Source organism: Hibiscus syriacus, unplaced genomic scaffold, assembly GCF_006381635.1.
Source record: "Hibiscus syriacus cultivar Baekdansim isolate YM2019G1 unplaced genomic scaffold, ASM638163v2 tig00110174_pilon, whole genome shotgun sequence".
In the NCBI taxonomy this organism is placed as follows: Eukaryota; Viridiplantae; Streptophyta; class Magnoliopsida; order Malvales; family Malvaceae; genus Hibiscus; species Hibiscus syriacus.
The window spans coordinates 3,658,614-3,677,515 of record NW_024062612.1 but is presented as its reverse complement, the minus strand read 5'-3'; the positions used below and the strand labels follow the sequence as shown (position 1 = coordinate 3,677,515).

Sequence of the window (18,902 nt, the reverse complement as noted above, 5' to 3'; positions counted from 1 at the left end):
GAAAGGCATCATTCGAAGCACCCTTTCGCCCTGAGCATGGATCGGAGATCCGTTTGGCCTGAAAACGGCTCAAACTCCGTAGATCTACAACGGAACCTACGGTTTCTTCGACTCCGGCAGCCATTGGAATGACCTTGAACCGAGGTAAGGGCTTCGCCCTCTTCTTTCTCTCTTAGTTTTCTTTCTTTCTTTTTTTTTTTAAAATCAAATGGAATTTTTTTCTCTGAAAACCGAATCCCACCTCTCTCCGTTTTTTTTTACCAACCGAATGACCCCCCCTTTCCTCTGATATCTTTGCTTGATTTATGGTTGATTTTGCTTCGTTTGGTGAGATGATGATGCTAGCGTAGGGTAAGGGTCTCTGATCTTGGTAGGGACAAATTTCCCGATTTATCGGGATTTAGGTATTTTTAAATTTAGGGTTTTGATTCTAGTTGATGGATTGACAAATTGACTGATTTGTTTTACTGTGTGGCCTTTGTTGATGACACCGGCGTCTCGGGAGTGCTCGACGGTGGCTCGACGCGGCTGAGAGATGGAAGGAAAAACGTCGGCGGCGGTTGGCTATTGATAGTTTTTAGGGTTTCAAACCCAAATTGCTTTGGGCCAGATCCAGGCCTGGTTCGGGTATTGGGCCTGAACCGGGTCTGGGCTCCAAGTCTTGTAATTCTGGGTCGGGTTTGGTATCTGATGGGCTTCGGGTTTGAGCCTGCAAAAATTTGTAATATATTAATAACAATAAATAAGCATAATAATAATATAATAATAATAATAATAATAATAATTACAATTAGATAGAAAAGACCCGGACAAAAACGGGTGTCTACAGTATCCATCTTAAAAACGACATTGTTCGAATGAGTAACCAAGAACTCCAAACATAAACTAAAGTAGGTTAAATTAGAATCGAGACAACTAAAATATGATATCAGTGTTGCATCTTTTTTCCACCCAAACCCACAGTTCAGATCTTGAATATCTGACCCATGAACACAGGTTATGTTTACACAAAATTTTCAGGACACACGAGAGGGACGTAATACGAAAACTGGGAAACGAACCACCCGAGATGACGTGTATTATTACTACTTCAGATAACCGACCACTGTAATGTCAAATTTTCTACAATTAAAAACCTTTCTTTAGCAAAACTTAGCTCAAATAGCGGTTTCAAGAAATAAATAATTGATTGAGCTCCTACATATCTGAAATTACAAAGCTTATTTATAACTTTTATCTCCAGGTGCATCATAAAATGTTGGACGGTCTCAACTTGTGAAGCAAACTGTGAAAAGCATAATAACACTCTTTCAGTAGGAATAGCCGCACAATCGAGAAACCCGAGTACGAGGCCACTAGGATTCTTGTCATCTCACTTGTATCCTTTTTTCCTTTTTGCTTCATGCAAAATCCCAAATCAGAATCAAATGCCTGTTCAGCTTAACTATGGAAGCTTGAAACTTATCATGCCATTTTCATTTGGATTTGCCTATGAATATGTACAAGAAACTCGACATAAGAAGGGCCACATGCATTCTTGTCTTCAACCATGCATGATAAGAACAGCATTCCTGAAAATGTAGGCATTGAATCATGAGAAAACCATAATATAATTGCTTCTTTTCTTTTCCTAAAATGGAAATTGTCTATGTACCAATTACTCTGACAATAAGAAACCCACAGGGTAGTAGAGGCAATTTGCTTCATTGTCACAAAAATAAAGCGAAAATTCTCGGACAAACCATTAACACCATAGTCTCGCCCTCAAATTTCAAAGTTGAGAGAAGTTTACATAATCCCAAGTTAGAAAAAGCCATGGCTATTTTGGTTGAATATTCCACATGATAATTTTTCAAACAGTATCATAGTTCGAGTAAAAGTTCAATTAACTGACCTGATGGATCCCCCTTCTTGCACAATTTGAAGCTGCAAAAGAATATTAGCATAAAATTGCATGAAACATCCAAATATACTTCACTTTTTCAGTAAAGGAGATGGAACAAAAGCCGTTAGTTTAGGAGTAAAGTAACACAAAAGGATCATTAATCATACCGAAGATAGGAACATCTTTGTTGGCGAATCACATTTACTACATCATTTAACTTCTTTGATAAAGGATTGTCAAATTGCTGCATCACGAACTGAACATACAAAGTTGAAAAAAGACCGTAAGTGTCAGTACTCGGTAGGTGAAAGGGTCCAGACACGGAATAATGCTGACAAGTGAAAAACATATCATGGAACAGACACCAGAAGCCCCATAAAGTTTTCTTCTTCTTCTTTTTTTTTTTCCTTTTTTCCCCATCTTTTATTACTAACTGACTGAGAGGAGATAGCCTTACCCAATTATCCTAACACTTGAATCCAAATTCACTCATTTCAGCTTCATACCATTTAGTCATCAAACTCAACAGCTTTCAAGACTCTTCTCATTCAATCCAAAAATCACACACTCCAAAAACCACAAAGGGAAATTCACAATTTTAAATCGAAGGAAAGTGAAACTAAGCATGCAGACAAAAATCATTGTACAGGGAGTTCAATAGTGATTTCAAATCAAAACACGGATGAGGACTGTTTAATATATACTGAGACATTTGAATTTAGTATTTGAATCTACAGTGTATTTTAAAACAAATAGGGCAACAGTTATTTTCAACAGATAAAAACCTGAAATGTCTGGGAAAGCAAGTTCAGGTCCTTGAGACTTTCTTTACGAGTGATTATGGTCAGAATTCACAAAATCTTTCTAATAAACTGATGAGGATTGTCAGAAACACAAAGTAAAACAAAAGCACCTGAGTGGGGACTACATCAACTGAGGTGAGGCCAAAAAGTTGTTGCAAGACATTCGAATCCACTGAGATCCCAAAATATATTAGAGCATCCTCACCATTCTCAAGAAGATATATTCCATCATCACTGACATGTTCAGTAGAAAGTGGGATTGTAGGAGGAAGAATAGAATCATCCCCTTCCTGTCCAACAAGCAGAAAATGTTCTGTTAGCAGGGTTATAATACTTTGGACCTTGAGGCAACTATAAATTTATTACCTTTGAATTCAGGTTGTGGATGGAAAACATCCTGGGATAAACAAGTGGGACTGCCAAAGGAATAGAAAGCGAGGAAACATAATTGAACCAGAATGAACGGTCATCTATTCTGCCATCATTTCGCAACCCTGTACTCTTGATTAACGCTGAAGAAAGGAAAAGACAATATTTATAAACATAAAAATATTTCAAATTTTTCTTGAGAATACAACGGAGTTTCTACCAAGTTTGAAAATGGAATTAGCTAAAATAATAATAATGGAAATCAAAGAGATAGAGATCAAGTAGATAATTAATAAAAAGAAATATTTATACCAAGGGTATATAGAGGAAGAAGCTTTAGAGCCTCTGGAAGAATAAGCTGTCCAGATGATGATACCGTGGCACAAAATTTACGATATGAAAGCAGAGTGTCGATGCAAAGATTTGTCACTTGATCCCTCACTTGCAGAAGCGGGGTTGTAGGAATTTCATTTGCAGCTGTATTTGAAGGTAAATTAGTAAAGCACACTACATTGTCAGTATTCTTGCACATCAAAATAATGATTCCATGAAGACTATTGCGACAAAATTCTTTGGATATAAAATAACCAAATAACATCTCTTCCATATAAGATCAATCCATAATGTGAAAAATAATGGCAATGCAGAACATCTTCAAATCACAGTTCGAAGCAGAGCAAACAGGCCATAGAGGGAAAAGACTGACAAACAGAACCAGTTAACTTGCACAGCCAATTCACCAAAATGGGAAAAGAAAGTAAAGAAAGATGTCCAATGCAGACTCGATTACCTTGTTTTAAGAGATATGCGAATTGAGTATCCAGGTCAGCAGCGCGAAACAAAAGACTTAGCACATTTGTGCATGGCAAGGATAAGTTTGTGACTCGAATTCTTCTTTGCCCATAAATAGTGGTATACAGAAGGGCACACTGGAAAGTTCAAAGCCAGAATATTATAGAAATATTATAAATGCATAAAAATTCTTAAATTGTTGATGCTAACAAATAATGCAAGAAACATCATGGGCATTAAAGGCTCAGATATCAATAATTAGTACCTGAAAAGAACATTCAGAACCATCTTGTAACTTGTCATCATGCTTTAAGGTTACCAATATGCATTTGTCACAATCAATCTGCATAACAAAAGAACTGGTCATGGGTTGAAACAAAAATAGATAGAACACAAAAAATCTGCCCAAGCAGAGCGTAACCATATCAAAACCCTTTCTAGCAAAAAAATGTGTAAAATTTCTTTTGAACAAATTTACCAATTCATGGGCTACAAAACCATGGCTCATGAAAGCACAAAAATACATTCATGACAAGGGGGAAATGTTGAATAAGAATATCTTATTTTCGAATTGGTTACTTGATACTAAATATGAGAACTTGATGAGGAACTTTTAAGATAAGCATTGCAACAAGAGTATCCTGCTCCGACCCTATGGCAGTTTAATTTCTTTTAATTAACCATGTTAAAACACGTTGAATACCTCAAAAAGGACATAATTGTGACTGTAAAACTCTTTAAAGAGAAGGAAAAGCCAAAGAAAATTTGCTCTCAGTTGTCAACGCCATACCAAGCCATCAAATATCTCAAGTCCAGTCATATACCAACTAAGAAACAAACCACCAGGAAGAAGTTATACATCTAACTCAATAACTCATCATTCATTCCCCTACCTCATTCATAGTGCAATTATAGATTGGCTTAAATTACAAATATAAGAAATATAAAATCATTTTGCTAAGTGGTTAAAGACTATAGACTGAATTTCAAACACCCGACAAGAAAACCAATAGTTTAGAAATAAATTATTCAACACATCAATCCCCAAAATGAAACAATATTCACCAGGCTAGAAGCACAAAATCCCAGATACTTGATCCAAGCAAAGTTTAACACTTTTTTTAGCAAGGATTAGCTAATCATCCAACTTGAGTTCAACGCTAAACATTATGCAGAAAATAATTTTATAATTTCCTTAAGTTAACCAAACAGTGCGAGTAGTTCAGCTAGAAGAAATTAACAAGAAATATAAGACCAAGTATTTTTCAAAAGGAGCACAAACCCCAGCTAGGTCAATATCAGTTGGAATGTGTTTGCAGAAGTTTCCAGAGTAATCATTAACTTGAATACCCTATAAATACACAAGGGGAAAATATATTAAAATATGATTAAATTATCATCATAACCAAAAAAGTAAACTAACAATATTTCACTTAAGAAACAGAGCAAAACAGAAACATTACCTGGCTACATCTTACACGCATGACAGCTTCAAAACCTTGAGGCCTAGTGATGTTCCATCTAAGGTCATTGTACAGCTTTGCGGGATCAGATACAGCAGAGAAGGGTAATAATACACCTGAAATTTGGAGAAATGTGTCGGAATGTAAGTCTTCCACTCGAGAAATAACTCTGCAATCCTGATACTGAAGACCGCATACATAGAGTTTGACAAGTAGAGATTTGAATGAATAAATATACATCAATATAGAGTCGGGCTTTCAAGTTCCACCAAGTTATGCATCAGGCTTGATATTTTATTGATTAGTACTCTACTGGGGAGTGGGGACAGCAAACAAGTGGGTACATCAAAGAGTCATGTAGTTTATCACAAAAAGTGAGGATTAACTAAAGAGAACTTAAATAACAAAAGAAGGGACTACACACTCATCTGTCATTTTTTACTGCTTCCTTTAACTTGAGATGCACCTCATCCATTGTTTACCACTGACCATTGTTAACCAGGAAACTCAGCAAGCCCGCGTATAATTTTGAATGTAGTATTGGAGATTACAATAGCACAGAGTCAGAAAGATCAGAAAATCTAGCCTGTTCGGATTTCAGTAACAAATTTGCATTGTGTGACCTGACTTTAGGCACCAAAATGTCCAACAAGCACTGACATACAAAGATATTGAAATACCATGCAACGGAAAATTTTAAAGCACGGCCTCATGCAAGGTTTGCAACCTAGTGCACTTACAAACTATGGATGAGGTACTTTGGATGACTTGTAATAAAAATTGTACTCCATTACGTATGTTTCACATTTTCACGAAAATTGGTCTCAACATTTTTCATTACAAAATTTTATAACTTTAAGTCATGATAATTACTATTAAAATCTTGAATCTTAACAAGTGTACATAAAAGATTTTATGCTAATATAACTTAGAGATTTAAATTAAGAGAACAGTGCAGAGTGCAGATGGATTCAATTGAAGCAGAGTAACAAACAACTTCACCATTTCTATTCAAGTACAGGTTCCAGAAGATAATCATTTGTATTAAATTATCAGCCACTAAAGTGAACAAATAAATAAAAACAAAGTAAATTTTATATTAATACCTGGCCTCCAGTAGTTCTTGGGACGACAGAGATGGAAGCAATGTCTACATAACTCTGGGCAGTTAAAAATACATCAACACAGACCTGCAATGTGTTGCAATATAAGAACATGCTTGAAAAAATCAGTCATAAGATAGATTTATCTAACCAACATGAATTTCAACAAGCATCCATCGGGCAGGTTTTTATCATCACATCACACTGATACCAAGGAGAAAAAATTACTTTTAGTTTACCTGATACTCAGCAAATTCAATTGCCATTGTCTTAAGAAATTTGTCAGCTGGTTGCAGTAATTTATGAGCCTCCTAATCAAATAGAAATGGAAAATAAAAAGAATCAATACGAAAGCAGAATTTTATCTTCTATTGAATACAAAATTGTTCTTGTTTCAGTCACAAATACTCTGAATTATAATAAGCCAATATATCACAAGAGATTCAATATGAAAGAACAGAAAATAAGATCAACATATCTGAAATGAAGGTTAATAGTTGGCTAGTTCATTTTATGATTTTTTTTGGATGAATGTCACAAATGCATTACAAAGATGATCATTAGAGATAAGTACCATAATCATCCCAAAAGGGACAAACCTTAGAAAGCCTACCAACCACAGAAAAAATACAGGAACCAAAAGCCTAGTCTAGCCTTGAAACAATATCACTTTTTGGTTAGGAAAACTTGAATCCATGGAAAGCATGATATTCGAAAGAAGATTATAAATATCTACATCTAGAAGATCAAAGAAGCATTTCAACTAATGAATAAGAAAACAGATTAATCAGGTTCATAACATAAATCAAATTCTTATATAGTAACCATCCTAATATTCTGAAATCTGAATAGATGATAGAATCAATTTGCAAAAGCTAACAGATAAAGAAGCTTTCAGAAATGAAATGCAGCAGTTAACACTGAAGTTGGACAACCAAACAGAAGATTCCACATTTTTAGGTGCAAATCTGAGGTATAACAATATCTCCATCTAAAAGAATTATACTATTGGGGAAAAAGAGTTTTAAAAAAATAACACTGCACCATTAATCAAGTAAAAATAAACATAGGAAACAATTAAAAGCCATATGCAAACCTTTTCACTAGCAGAAATGTTAGTTCTCCCTTCTGCCTCCCTAGAAGAAAGGGCACCAATACCAACTGATGGTAGAACTGTCACAAAACATATATTAATTCATTAGAGAACTATGGCATTAACTTCTATGTGTGAGAGCTGTATTATATTCCATTCCAAAACATGCAAATGTCAAATAGGTAGATGAGAGTTTGCCTGACTGAAATACTAGAAGCTTCCCTCCAGTACTTTTCATGGCCAAGAACGCAGCCTGAAATATAAAAATGAACACCAAGGTATCAACATCTACACAATTTACAGGAATTGTTGTTCGCCCTAAATTATGACCATGCATTATTAACCTTCCAGGAAACCCATTGGAATCCGAATTTTCTTCGGTCAGTTACTTATTTTATTGATGGTGCCCACTCTGAAATTTTATGTGTCCACCCCATTCAAAAAAATTGTGTTATTAACATATGTGCGCCTACCCTCAAAGATATTTCTGGATCCGGCACGGACGAAACCATAAAACTCTTAACTTTCCAGACACATAAAAGAAAGCTAAAGTTATTGAACACAATTTGTTTAAGAGGCAGAGGTTAAGTTCTTGTCTTCCAAACCTTGAAAAAGTTCCACTTTTTTTATATTCATAACTATAACAAACCAGAATTTGCTTAATTAGGAAATGGATTAACCCATGACAAAATCCTGACATTCTAGAATTGTCCCAGTGGTAGAATCAGTGGGGTTGAGTGGACTCTATAACTCATAAGCTTGATCCTAGTGGTCTCTTCTGGTATAAGAAAAGACAATCATATCCAATTAATGATTGAAATATGCAAAGTACAATAATTTATCTGTTAATTTATAGTATCGCCTTGAAATGGCTTACCTTGATTGCAGCACCAAAACATGACTCAGCAGTTGTACTAGTCTGAAACATTGTTGGGATGTTTTCAAGCAACAGCTCTAAATGTTGGTGGCACTGAATCCCCAGAATAAAAAACCATAGTCAGCAGAACATATATGACAAATATCAAGGATGACATGATAGCTTCAGCCACTGTTAAATTATGAACTTGGAAACTTCAACAAATTAAGCACCAACCTCAGAAAGCTGAACAATGACATCCGTTTCAAGAGGGGTATAGACATCTTGTATGTCGGGAACGATAAGCATCAATGGCTACAAATTGAAGACATCAAAATCAGCTAATGAACAATTTCAAGGAGGTTCTCCATTAGATTACATCAGAGAAAAAGATCATATAAAAAGAGTTTGTAGTGATCCTTAAAATATGAAACCTGACATGTTGAAAAATACTAAAAAGGTTTGAACAAAGCTTCTCGTACCAATCCCAAACACATTATTAGCTACATGTATGTTGGGTATACACCACTTACACCACTCTTATATTGATCCTCCACCAATTAGTCCTAACCAATTAAACCTCACCTCCGCAGATAATAAAACCATACAAAATTTCAAACTGCAAGGCTGCAGCATCCAAAATCACAATTTTGTGATATACATCACAGTGCATTATATATTTAATTTGCCATTATGTCGTTATTTGACACTACTTGCAGAAATAAAATCTTGAAACCTCTTTAAAATATTAGTATCTTCTATACATCATTATTGTGACATTGAATTTCCTTTCTAAAGTAGGAAGTACCCAACAAGACAAGACCACCAAAATGTCTTCTGCCCAAAACAATAGTTGCCTGAAAGAGGGAATGTTAAATGAAGCAACAATTACTGACCTGCTGCAGTGCCCGTTTCAAGTTATAAAAATGGATTGTTGAGTCAAATGTTGCTATTCCAACTAGAGTTCGAGGACCTTCCTGTAATAAGCAATTAACACATCAAGCAAGTGAATTTCCATTGCCTTGTTTATGCGTTGAGAAGAAATCATTGGACAGAATGGAAAAGGAAAGATCAAGACCATGTATCAACCTCCAACTCAACTAACATTATCAGACATTGATTATTGCCGACAAAGAAGTAGAAGACTTGCCTTATCTTTAGAATGCATTGCAAAGGAAAATTAGCCATGCCTAATGTACAATCATCATATTGGTTAAAATCATAAAATCTCATGATTTGGCACCACATTCAATGGAATACTCAAGCATATTCCCAAAACTATGCTTAATGAAAACAAACAATTGAAACACATTTGGTCATAACACATATTGAAAACCCATTTTATGACTTTCTTGATAAACTTTTCGCCTAAAGCTCATTTGAGAAAAAATATTCATTTGAAGTACAGGAAATACAACTGACCCAAATTGATAATCCATACTAGATTCTCTACTAAAACATATACACTTAGAATAAATATTAAAGCCCTCGACCATGACCACCAAACTGACAGGCTAATGCAGAGTCATTGGCACTTACAACCTCTATTATGTTACTACAATAATTTAAATTTCAACTTTTTTAATGCACAAACAGCATGCAGTAATGACAACAAAGAAAAACAGTATCCACTCAATGTTACATCAACAAACTCACTTTTTTTTTTGATAGAAGATTAGGCCTCATTAAAAAACCCCTTTTTCAACCTTCATGTTATAAAAGTAACATGAAGGACAAGGAAAGGAGGAAAAGAGTGCCTAGAATTTATTAGATGAAACAAAGTACAACAAAGGCAGACCCTAAACATCTGCAAACACCACCAGAAATTACATAAAACTTAAACACAACAGCTAAACATAGGAAATAAAATAAACCATTTCCTTCCCTTTCCACTCTTTAACCAAACAAAGTTTGTCAAAATTCCTTTACCTTCTTCCCCTTTACTAATTTTAACTATCCAAGCAAAGCTTACATATATATTTTCCTTAACTTTCTTTTCTTTTCCTTTCCTCTCTTTTTCTCTATAATTATTTATCCAAACATAGTGTAAGGAAAGAAACACTTCAGTTATAATTTATCTAGGAAGAGTTTTGATAAATAAAATAATACTCGAGATACAATAATGGCTAAGGAAATTGTTACATATAGCAAAAATTCAGTCAAACTTATGATGTGTTCAAACAATGAAAAAAAACAGTAAAGAACCCGTTTCTTGAGAATTTAACAGCAACAAATCCTGCAGATAAATTTGGCATTATAATTTAAAATCTTGGGTAAATTACACATTTAGTACCTAAACTCATAGTTACATAAATCGCTAGAGTTCCCACGATCTACGTACTGTACGCTCCGATCCAAAACGCGGTACGAACGCGTTCCGGTCGTTCCAAAATCGCGATTCGGTACGAAAGCTTCTACGATGTTCAAATCGCGATTTGAAGCCATCGATTCATCGTTCTGGAGAGGAGAGAAACCAGAAAGGATAAATGAAGGATCTCACTGGGCTCCGATTTGGTTGCCGCACTGGCCACCTTGAATGTGAAGGATCTCACGCATCTTCGATTATGGAGAGAAGAGAAACCAGAAATGAAGGGATTTAGAGAGAGAGAGATGGCAAAATAAGAGATAAATTGAAAATGGAAGTAGGAAGACGAAGAGCCTGGTTTGTTTTTTAGTATAAAAGTAACTTTTATGTTAAAACTATATTTTATTAGATTGAATTTGTTTTTTTTATTATTATTATGTCAAACGATCCAAGTTATTTTTATTATTATTATTACTTATAAAATTTGATGTAGAAAAATAGCAACCTAAGAAACTGGTACATCGTACCAATTTATATGGTACATCGTACCGGAGAGATCTGAAATGAGTCTACCACTCGTACCGAATTTTAGGGACCTAGCGAATTGCGATCCCGTTCCACGTTCCCGTATCGGAGCGTACCGCGATCCATGTGACTATGCCTAAACTATCAGTTTTGGTCCGTTTAGTACCTAAACTTTCAATTTTTCAAAATAATACCTAAAGTTTATTTTTTGTTTCATTTTAGTACCCATATTCAAAATTTAACGTTAAGTTTTGATTTTTTTTTTGAAAGTTTAGGTACTAAAACGGACCAAAACTGATAGTTTAGATACTAAACGCATTAATTTTTAACAGTGGGGTACTAAAATGAAACAAAAACTAAAGATTGGGTATGATTTTGAAAAAATTAAAAGTTTAGGTACTAAAACATACTAAAACTAATAGTTTAAGTACTAAATTCCTAGTTTACCCTAAGATCTTTTACAATTAATGATTAAAAAAATAATAGATCAAATAACAAACTATGATCTTGGAGTCGGGAACGAAAAACATAATTCATTGGGTTAATTGGGAGACTGCTTGCAAGCCTAAGGCTTTGGGAGGACTCGGGGTTCCAAATCTCAATCTTATGAATAGAGCTTTATTGGGTAAATGGATTTGGGAGTTTGCTAATGAGAAGAATTCTTGGTGGAAAAGGATAATTTGTTGTAAAAATAATATTGACCCGAAATCTATGGGGGTGGAGAGTTCGACCTCTTATAAAGCTTCTTGGATTTGGAATGGGGTTGTGAAGAATTGTTGTTCGGAGGATGAGTTTGGAGTATGTTTGCGGAGCAATTTTCAACTTAAGGCGGGCAAGGGGATTCAATCAAGTTCTGGCACGATGCTTGGTTGGACGGAGTTCCATTGAAGATTCGGTTCCCTCGTTTGTTCACATTATCAAAGAACAAGGAGGGGAAGATTGCCGACTTCAGGACATCTAACTAGTCAGGCTGTTTTTGGGAAAACTTAGCTGATTGGGAGATGTTGCAATGGAATGAGCTTATGGCTTTGTTGTATAACTTCATTCCTACGCCTTTGATTGATGATAGTCTAGTATGGACAGGAGGAGATGGGTGCTTTTCAGTGAAATCTTGCCTTCAAGTTTTTCTTAGTAGAGTTGTCAATTGTTTTCCGTGGGAAAGTAACGTGTGGGTTGGTGCGGCTCCTCGAGTTGAATCTTTTGTTTGGCAAGTGGTACACAAGAAGATTCCTGTCAAAGTAGAGTTAATAAAACGTGGGATGCAAGGTATAGAAGATCCATTGTGTCCGTTCAGTAGGTTGGTCCAAGAAACGATTTCCCACCTTTTCTTCTGTTGCAATGTGTCTTGGGGTTATGGGCTAGCTTTTTGCATCGTTGGGAGGTTTCCTTTGCAATTCCGGAGTGTCCTATAGCTTTATTTTCAGTTTGGGCAGATCTTGTACCCAAATCAAGTGTTTGGGGTTTATCCCAGGAGCCATTTTATGGTCGATTTGGAAAATGAGAAATGATATTGTTTTTAATAATGGGAAATTGGATTGTGTTTTGTTATCTTTTCTATCGAGGTACAGAGTGGCAGCTTGGTTTTCTTCGAAATTTCCAAAACTGACGGTCTCCTTTGATAGCCTTGTGGGGGACCTTGCGTTAGCTGATTGTGTGATGTGCTCTGTTAAGAGGCCTTTAAAGGTAGCTAGTTGGTCCCCTCCACTTTCCGGTTTTGTTAAAGAGAATGTAGACGGCGCTATGGATAAGTGGTGGTCGAAGGGTGGCATTGGTGGGATGATTAGAGATGAGAAAGGAGTGATGTTGGGTTTGTTCTCTGAAGGTATTGGATCCGGGCCTCCTATTATGGCAGAGTTGATGGCGGTGAAAAGAGGTTTGAATTTGTTTCTGGATTTGGGGATGTCGGCAAACCGAAGGCTTATTTTGGAATCCGATAGTGCGATGGCAGTGGATTGGATAAAAAATCCAGCTAGTTCCACCCCGATGTTCCTATCTTTAGTTAAAGATATTACAGAGACTATGGTAGATAAAGGTGTCATTCTGCGTCATATGGTGAGAGCAATTAATTGGGAAGCGGATAAATTCGCCAAACTAGGGATTAGTTAAGTGGAGGGGTTTTATTTTTGTTGTTGTTTAGTTTCTAGGGAATATTTGATAGCTTACGTTATTGTATAAGTTTGTTCCTGGCCGAGTCATATAAGGAGGTTGTTTTCTGTAGGGTTATTTCTTTTGCTTAATTGTAGTGCATCTTTGCACAGTGTGAGGGCTGCCAAGGGTTTTGGCGGTATTGTGTTCTATTGTACCTGGGTCTTATGCAATTAAATTTCTAAGGCACTCTTTTCCTCCTTCCAATGTTCGTTAAGTCTTGTTGCTTGACAGATATGAAGGGAGTTTTTAATGAGGCCTTCCTTATTATAAAAAAAACTAACTATGATCTTAGTATAGTTTCCATATCTAATGACGAAATGCAACAAGGAGAACAGTAGGGCGGGGGGGGGGGGATGAACAACTAAATCAAGAAATTACAACAAGAAAGAACTAAAAACCATCCATTCTATAAAATGATATGGAACTCACAGGAAGATCAGAAATAGCTTGATTAATTGCACTGCAAGCTGCAGCAGTGGCACCAGTCTGTACCGCATTCATGGATACATCAATGAGGAAAAATATACAGCTGGCATTGGATCGCGGACCTGAAATGAGAAATTCAATCCAAAAGAATGAACTATACTCTGAACCAATTAAATAACATAAGGCACAGCATTGATGAAAGAATAAAAAGAAACAAGTTCAAAAATGCCTTCCATATAACTAAACAGTACCAAATGTTAGCATAATCTAGAATAATTTACATATTTTCTTCCCTTCTTTGACCTTTTTTTTGTTCGCTCTTCTTAATCTTTTGGTTATTACCACTGGAAAGCAGGGTCAATCAAAGTTGTAAAAGGAAAGATCCACTAGCTTAACTCCTTTGCAACAGGATAGCAGTCAATCAAGAAGACAAGGGGAAAAAGATACATCTACCTGCGAGAACTAATATGTTACTGAATTCAGCTAAGCAAACGTTAAATCATCACTTTATTTATACGTTATCCCCAAGTGTGCGCATTAGCAATTGCTACTTAAGCATTTAAGAAAGAAATAAGAAAGAGATGTAGCCAGAATTAAAAAAAGTAGAAATATACATGTATCAATTTAAAATTTACAAAATTTTTAAATTTCAACAAACCATGTACTCTTTTGAAGCAACAAATTCAATTGTTCCTTTACAGAGCTCAGGCCTCTCATCAGCATCTCTACGACGGCCATCAGGACCAAGGTTGCAATGGTAGTCACGAGGAGTATCATCAGTAAACCCTGAAAGAAAATAGCATAATACTTTCTACATTACAGAACCACAATCAGAGAGCAGATAAGGTGTGGTCATGGAATTATCCAACATGGAATAAAGATTTTTGTATCTATGACTGAAACGTAAGTGGCATTTATGTGTAAAAAAGAGTAAAAGTAAAATTGATAGAATCCAACATACTAAAAACAGAACAGATCAATATATCATTTAAGGAACCTATAGCTGACAACTAAGATACTCGGAGACTATTATCACATTTCAAACATAAATGGCAGTTTAAAACCTTCCCATCAAAAGCTCTCAAATAATAATCACAATGTTAAATTCCCAAATTATAAGCATAACTAATCATTTAAGTTCTGACAGCAATGTAACACACGCAACAAAAATGTATGAATACAAGAATAATTTAAAGCCACAAGATATTGCCGAATGTGTGGTATGAACACACTAAGATAAATAGTACTGACCACATAAATTGCATATAAACTTCCTTCCCTGATCAGTGAACTTCATGAAAGGATTTATGTAACCTTTGCAACGAGAACATCGAACAGGACCACTTTCCCGAAATCCACAACCTATAGAAGAAATGTTTAAAATATGACGAGCACACAATTTTCAAATTTCATTGTGGGCCTGACAGATTGGATAGTGAACTAGAAGTAAAGTTCTTCAGGCATTACTTGAATAGGATCCTCCGATGGATGAGGGAGGGCCATAGGTTGAACTAACAAAGCTAGTTGCATTCCAGAGGTTGTCAAAAGGTCGGCCGTGCAAGGGATCTAATAAACATAAAGAAAAGTAAACAAGAACATAAAACATCACGATGATTACTGGTTGCGGAATTGCAGAACGAACCTCATTAAAATATACACAATTACAGAATAAAGAAGCCACAATAAATTTGTATAGTTTGTTATGACCTGATTGATGGTACATCTCATATATCGTGGACTACAATTCCCAGTGTCTCTAACAATGTAATCGCTTGTAGCAGGCTTCAAAAGATTACAAGTCATTAGGATAGATAACAACATTCAAATTGCAGCTATATAAAGAAGTTGTGATAGCAGTATGCATAAATGCAGTGATAACCTAGAAAAAGAATGAACCTAAGATTAAATAAAGAACAAAAGGAAAGCCAAATTAGCAAATTCCAGGTGAATCGAGTAATTTTCTTTCTATTCCTATGAAATGACGAGGGATAGTACCGGAGGAGGATTTGCTATGTTGCCTTGGCGAGTTTCATACACAATTGGTGAGGCACTTGGAATAGGTCTTGGAATTTGATTAGGATCAATCCTTGATGTCCCTGACAGAGGTGCTCCAGGTTGACCCATGGCAGGTGGAATGGTAGTCATAGCTTGATTTGGAAGTTGTTGTGGCATTCCACACATTCTTGGAGGTTGTGCATGTGGAGCACCAGGAATGTGAGGCGGTTGGACTCCCTAAAGAAATTAAAAACGGCCAGAATTCAAATCATTGATGGTTTCAAGTCATTAACACAATTTCAACCTAACTCAGAGCTTTAAAATATCCATCTAGACCGGAATTACATTTTCATTGGCCGATTGATCAAATTCAACCTAAAGAAATAAATAACCAACTTTAAATTGATTCGAGCTAGAAGATATGTGCACCAGCTATTGGACGGAACATCCAGATCATTAGATGTACCTTTAATGTAATTACTCAAGTGCAGGGTTAAGATTTCCACACTTATCATTCAGTGCTTAATGTAATTACTGAAGTACGGGGCTAAGATAGCATAAAGGAAAGGAAGACAATCAAAGACTTTTATGCCTAATGCAGGTTGCTGAAGGACAAGCTCAACAGAAAAATAATCAATGATTAATTCCAACTGATAATAATTCATTAATGGAAGAATCATGAAAGCATAAAGTTTTTATTACTAACCTGCTGGGGTTGCATCGGCCATGACTGTGGTCCATAAGGAGAACCAGGCGGACGTGGCCTAGCCTGAGGCACAGCTGAAAATGGTGATGCTGAAGGAAAGGAAGGAGCTATCGGGGAACTAACAGCTGAACTTCCCAAAGCAGAATACATGGTTGGAGCCTGAGCAGGTGGCCAAGATGACATCATAGATCGTGGAGGTCCAACAGGGGGCTGTGAAACACTTGCAACAGAAGGGAATCGGGGTGGACCAGGCAAAGCTCCTGTACCACCTGCAGGTGGCCTATTACTCAAAGGACCAGCAGGTGCATTTGACATTGGCACAGCAGGACCACCAGTCAAAGGTGAAGATGACACAAAAGAACCCGGGCGAGAACCTGGTGATGGTGGTGCAACAGAGACACCAGGTACACCTGAAGATGGGAAAGCACTAGAAGGTATAACCGCACCACCTGTGGATGAAGACAATGAAGCAGGAGGAGCTCTAGACCCAAAAGGGGACGGTTGACTAACAGGTGAACCAACCGGTCTTCCTGGGGGTACATTTGCAGGTAATGTGGATTGTGGTGGTTCAGGAGGAACCACTGCAGGTCTTCCCACCATCCCAGGTGGTGGTCCGGGCCGTGGCATTGGTGAGTAGGAAACTGGATATCTAGTAGAGACTGAAGCTTGAAAGAAGGGTGGTTGTTGACCAAAAGGGGGAGGTCTAGGACCAGAATTGAGCATAGAAAGTGGTCGATTTAGATTCAAATTCTGCATGCTATCCTCTAATGAATTGGGATTGGTTTGATAATTAGGATTAAAATTAGGTGGGGGTTGCTTCCCTGCATTGGCGCCGGGTCTAGGTGCCCCTGGAGGCACTTGAGCTGCCATGGTTTAATCAAAACAAATTCCAATCCCCTCTTTCAATATCCCTTCCCTTTAGGTATATATTCTACAATACGATCAAACTCTACACAAAGCCAAAAAGAAAAAATAAAGGTCTACACCATTATGATCCCAACTTAACCAAAAAAAAAATCGAATTAAATAACAAAAACTGAAATAAAATTGAGAAGGAATTAAATTAAGTACCCGTGGTCAAAAGAAAAGATGCGTTGGATCTGCTGACCGAAGGAAACAATTAGCTAAGATCTGAATGATGTTATTTATATGGTAGGGTTTTAGAAAGATAACGGGAAAATTGGGGTTCTTTTAGGAGGATCAACCGGTAGATTTGGTTTTGGTGGAGGGAGAAGAAAGCGGTACCAAGAATGACATGAAAATTAATCTACTTTGATCATTCATTCTATCTGCGACAGTTACAGACTTACAGCTGTTAGATTTACCGTATTTCTACCGTTTATTCATTGAGTTTGGTATAATGGGATTTAATTCTTATAGGATGTGCATGTGAATAGACATGGTAGGTTATTTAAATTCCCTCCCTCTTTTATTAAAAAATATTTATATATTTAGTTAATTCCTAGGAAAATTATACAAATGACTCCTAGTTATAGCGTGATGTTTTATTGAATTTCTTAATTATTAAAAATTATAAAATGATCATCTAATTATATAATTTATTTTGTTGAGTCTCACAATGATTAAAAGTTACGAAGTGAGATGTTTCAAACTTGTCTTTTTATTAAAAAAGCAACGACATTCTGAGTTAAACGTTAACATGTTGACTGTGATATGATAAAATTCGATCCTAGAATCTCAAACGATTATTACATATACATAATTATGTTAACGTCCAATTTAGACGACAATTAATTTTTTAACGAAAAAAAATGTTGGAACATAATAAATAGTCAGATGATTATTTAGTAACTTTTAATAGTTGAGGGAATCAATAAAATAACGCTTTATAGTTGAAGGATCATTTTATAATTTTTAATAGTCAATGAACTTAATAAAATAATATTTTATAGTCAGGAGATTATTTGTGTACTTTACCCTTAATTCTTAAATAAAAATAATTATACTTAAATTATTAAATAATAAAATTCATTTATTAAGATAAAAATAAAAATTCTTACGCCTAAATACATATAACTCAACTATTCTTAAAGTAATTAATTGTAAATAATTTTACGTTCAATTTAAATAACTAAGATAAAAGTAGGAATGCAGTTATTCCTCTTAAAGTTTAGTGCATCCATCGCTGTACATATCTATATCAGAACTCATTAAATAATTTTAATTATAAAAAAATATTATTATCTTTATAAATTTTAAAATTAAACAATTACATTTATAAATATATATATATATATCATTTTTTATTGAAAAATTTCTAAATAAACAATATAACGGAATCACCCAAATTATTTAAGAAAAATTATATGTACATGAGCATTAAAGTCAGGCAGTGTCTCAATCTGTCTCACCGAAACCGCTGCACGAAATGTGGCCCCTACAAGATCTGCGTTTTGACTGGCATATTTCTAT

At 35.6% G+C, this 18,902-nt stretch overlaps 1 pseudogene; it reads right to left on the bottom strand.

The window, feature by feature from the left end:
• Positions 1-1,128: 1,128 nt before the first annotated feature.
• On the bottom strand, positions 1,129-17,686 carry LOC120216950 (annotated as a pseudogene).
• Between the last annotated feature and the right edge of the window lie 1,216 nt (positions 17,687-18,902).